This window comes from Scylla paramamosain, chromosome 3, assembly GCF_035594125.1.
Source record: "Scylla paramamosain isolate STU-SP2022 chromosome 3, ASM3559412v1, whole genome shotgun sequence".
NCBI classification, from domain to species: domain Eukaryota; kingdom Metazoa; phylum Arthropoda; class Malacostraca; order Decapoda; family Portunidae; genus Scylla; species Scylla paramamosain.
In genome coordinates this window covers 1,930,001-1,935,000 of record NC_087153.1, presented here as the reverse complement: position 1 = coordinate 1,935,000, position 5,000 = coordinate 1,930,001, and positions in this window count along the sequence as shown.

Here is a 5,000-nt window from a genome sequence, read left to right as displayed (position 1 = left end):
TTAAACTTTCGGTGTCAATAGAAAGTGGAGAAAGGAGGGAGGAGAGGAATAAGGGAAGGGAGGAGAGGAGGAGGAGGAGGAGAGGGAAGGGAGGAGAGGAGGAGGAGGAGGAGGAGGCGAGGGAAGGGAGGAGAGGAGTAGAGGGAAAGGAAGGGGGAAGGTATTTGGGGGCGTGAGTGATGTGATGAGATGGGAAGTGTTAGGCGGAATGGAGCAGGTGTGGGGCGGGACAGGAAAGTTGTGAAGCAGGTGTGAGGCGGGGCTGGGGCGGGGCTGGGGCGGGGAAGGCTGAGGGGGTGGTGCATTGTGGAGGGACTGAGGGGGGGCTGTTAGAAAGGACTGGAAAAGGGGTTGGAGAGCAGTTGGGGAGGGGGTTGGGTAAGTTTGGGGTTATGTAGGGGAAGGACTGGGGAGAAATTAGGATGGTGTTGGAGCAAGCAGGGTTAGTTGTGGTGGTGTGTGGGGGGGGGGGGAGATGTGCCTTACTACTACAACTACTATAGCTACAATAATAGCAACAACAACAACAAGAACTACTACTACTATTACTACTACTACTACCACTACTACTACTACTACTATTATTTTATTTTTTTACTCGTTTTTTATGTAAATTATGAAAACTGTCAAATTTGAAGATACCATTGACTTACTAATCTTTGTGTCTTCATGAGAGAGAGAGAGAGAGAGAGAGAGAGAGAGAGAGAGAGAGAGAGAGAGAGAGAGAGAGAGAGAGAAGAGAGAGAGAGAGAGAGAGAGGCGCATATTTCTCTCACTCCTCTCGATAGAGACTTATGACGATGACCTTGACGGAGGATGAGGAGGAGGAGGAGGAGGAGGAGGAGGAGGAGGAGGAGGAGGAGGAGGAGAAGGAGGAGGAGGAAGAGGAAGAAGAAGAGGAGGAGGAGGAGGAGGAAGACGGTAATTAGAGACAACATACCATCGAATTCCTTAATAGCCTCCTTTAGTGCCAAGGAGGAGGAGGAGGAGGAAGAGGAGGAGGAGGAGGAGGAGAAGGAGGAGGGGGAGGAGGAGGAGGAGGAGGGGGAGGAGGAGGAGGAGGAGGAATGAAGAGAAATTAAGCGAAACTAAAAAGAAAAATTACTTAACATTTACAACCCAGAAAGAAAAAAAAAGACAGGAAAATACTGAGAGAGAGAGAGAGAGAGAGAGAGAGAGAGAGAGAGAGAGAGAGAGAGAGAGAGAGAGAGAGAGAGAGAGAGAGAGAGAGGAAAAATGATCACTAAATTACATTCTCTGTATTCATCATTTAATCAATTACTGTTATTTATTTATTTATTTTTTTATTCATTAACCTTTTGATTGCTATTTGGTGCATCTTTCTTCTTCGGGACAACTTTACTTGTTTCTCTACAGTCACCTTTAATCTTCAAACAGCGTAGAAATTGAAAAAAAATAAATAGATAAATAAAAATATATATATTCTTTTACTCCCTGTTCTTTCTCGTGGGTGCTCTTTCGTATATATATAAATAAAGATTTCATACATTATTTCTGGTACTGTTAATTGTTTCGTATCGCAGTGAAAGGGTTACTCTATTTTATCTTTATCTCTTAGTCAAATATTCTCGGTGTGTGTGTGTGTGTGTGTGTGTGTGTGTGTGTGTGTGTGTGTGTGTGTGTCTGAGTGTCACAAAATGCGCGGCTATACAGTTCGTGCGTTTTCTCTCATTCTAAAACTTTACAAAAAAAACTGTATGAAAACAAAACTTCAGGCGGGATAAACTGTGAACAATTCCAGTTATAGAAAATGGGAAAAAAAAAAGAAAAGAATAAAGGGGTCTCGTCTCTCTCTCTCTCTCTCTCTCTCTCTCTCTCTCTCTCTCTCTCTCTCTCTCTCTCTCTCTCTCTCTCTCTCTCTCTCTCTCTCTAATGCTCCGTAATTATCACCTTTCGTTTCACTTCATTTATCCTCCTCCTCCTCCTTCTCCTCCTCCTCCTCCTCTTCCTCTTCCTCTTTACTATACACACGCCTCATGTATTACCATCCTCATCTTTCTCTTCCTAATTCTCATCATTCTCCGTTATTACCTCCCACCTTCCCTCCACTACAGGTACTCAATTTTTAACACCTGCTAAGTTTCTCTTCTCTCTAGTCTCTTTTTATCGCCTTCACCTGCCTGCGTAAACCCTTTTCTTAATTACGCCAAGCCTCTTTTATCGCCTTCACCTGTGCTTTATTACTCAAGTCTTCACCCGTGTGTCGATGTTATGAAGCTTGGTGCATTCATTTGTTTGTGTGTCTGTTTTTTGTTTTTTTTTCTTCCTTTCTGTATGTCCGATTGTTTTTATGTGGTTTGTTTGTTTGTTTGTTTGTTTGTTTGTTTGTTTGTCTTTCTTTCTGTCTGTGATATTTCTGCTTTTCTATCTGTCTGTGGTAAGTTTGTCTGTCTGTCTATATGCCTGTCATTTTGTCTGTGGTCTTCCTGCCTGTCTGCCTGTCTGTCTGTGGTCTGTTTGTCTGTCTGTCTGTCTATCTGTCTATCTGTCTGTCTGCCTGCCTGTCTGCCTGTTTGTATTTTTATCTGTCTATCTGTATGTCTGTTGGTCTGTCTTTATGTTTATCTGTCGGTCTGTCTGCCTGTTTGTTTATTTGTCTGTGTCTGTCTGTCTGTCTGTGTGTCTGTCTATCTACTTGTCTGCCTGTCTGTCTGTCTCACTTGTTAACACAAATGGTGCCAAATTTTGCAATAAAACTGACATTACTTATCGTCGAATGGCCAATATTCCTTCACCCTCCATCGAAGTTACCAAAAAAAAAAAAAAAGAAAAAGAAAAAGACCTCAGCAGGCAAGGCGCGTCTGCAGAGTGGATTTGTTTCGTCAGTTGTGTCCCTCCGGCTCCATCAATACACATTTTCTATGGACAGCGCAGGTCTTTTCTTATCTATTTTTTTTTCATGGATGCATTTACGCTAACAGCCTATAGTTTATATACTCTATACTGGGTAGTTTGATTGACGACCACCATCGCGTGGTAACAGAGTAATGAATGAATGGCTAAGTTTGAAAATCCGCTGTACTTTAACTACTAACTATATACCATCAGTGTGGACGGGTCCATTAAGGAAAGGGAGGGAGTGTGGCGGGAGGAGGGGGAGAAGGGAAGGGAGGATGGTATAACAAGACCATTGACTCATTGGCCAATAACAAGTACCGAAGCAAGATAGCAAGCTGAAGCAAGATTACTGGAAATGATGATGTGGTAGTGACGAGTGACCTGTGAGGAACAAGGCCGGGAGGAGGGATGGGCACTACTGCTGTCACCAAGAGAGCTTGAGTCGTGACTCCACTTTCCTCGGTTCCCGTCTAAGCTTTACAGTACACAGCCGCCAGTCCCGCCGCTCATTACTGTGAACACCTCAATCCTCCACCGTCACTCCAACACTAGTGGAACACCCGCCTCCCTCATGAACAGACGATGTGTTTCAAAAACCTTCACATATCATTAGTAAAGCAAATTAATAAACGTCATGCTCGACACACACACACACACACACACACAGGGAAACCACTGGCTGTCTGTCACGGTGAAATTAAAACACTTACAGTAATTATTAAAATAATTACTTTCCGCAGTTTTCGTTGGAGGAATTTTATTTTTTCAGAAAATGAATCATGGTAATTTAAAAACGTCACAACAAGCGATAAGAAAAATGAACTAGGAATACTTTTCAGTAAGAGGAGGAAGGGTTTAGAGGGAAGCTCCCTGCCTGGCATGTCACGGTGACTGAATGTGGCGCCGGCATGTCAATCTACGGCGAAAAAAAAAAATGTTCTTTTCCAACTCTGGACGGCAGTTCACGTCACACTATGGGGCAGATTTTGTACCCTTTTACAACGGATGAATGAATCACCATCGACACCACCATGACTGTCACCACCGTCGCTGCCACCACTTCTATTGCAACAACAACAGCAACAAAAAATTCTACTACTACTACTACTACTACTACTACAACTATATTACTACAACTATCACCGTCGCCGTCTTCTTCTACTTCATTTCATGCATCATTGGTGTGTGCACGTGCTCGGTTATGTATAACTATAGCACCTCTACTTACTTAAATGCCACTTCTCTCTTCTGAACACCAACATATTGACTACTTTAATGATAAACACATCATAACACGTCCGAGTATCTAACCCCTTTCTAGCACGCCTTGTCAGTGAATCTCTAGCGTGGACTGACCGAAAGACTGATTGACTAGGCCACAACCACAGGGTCACAACAGTCCAGTTTTGAGGAAACACGTCACTGCTCCAGACATGCGTACCGTCACTGTGTTAATAGGCAGTGATGTGTGACGAACGAAAAGGTGTGTAGATCGAATGTTTGGAAATGTTTGTTTTGGCGTGGAGAGAAACACAAAAAGAAACTTGCGTAGATGTGTTAGGAGCAAATATTGACATGGAGTGAAAGTGTTGCGTCCATTAGGAAGGCGGGGGAGTGAGTCAGTACTACATATGGAGGAGGAAGGAGGAAGAGGAATAACAAGAGGAGGAGGAGGAGGAGAAAACGAAGAGCAAAGGAGGAGGAAAGTAGAAGACAATTTTACTTCATCCAGTTCACCCTTACCGCTACCATCCCTACCACCCCTCCCCCCAAAACTGGCCCTCCAATCCCCGACCCCTCCCACACTCACCACCACAACCCGCACCACCACCCCGTCACCAACACGACAGCCGCTCCTCCACCGCCACCACCACCATCACCACCACCACCACCACTAGCGTGACAGTACTGTACCGTGCTTCCTCTCTCTCTCTCTCTCTCTCTCTCTCTCTCTCTCTCTCTCTCTCTCTCTCTCTCTCTCTCTCTCTCTCTCTCTCTCTCTCTCTCTCTCTCTCTGGTGAAAGGAACATGGCACGCACACGCAAGAAAAAAATATTTAACAAACTTTTCTATCTCTCATTCTTTTTTCTTCTTCCTCCTCCTCCTCCTCCTCCTCCTCCTCCCGCTGTACTTCCTGCCTC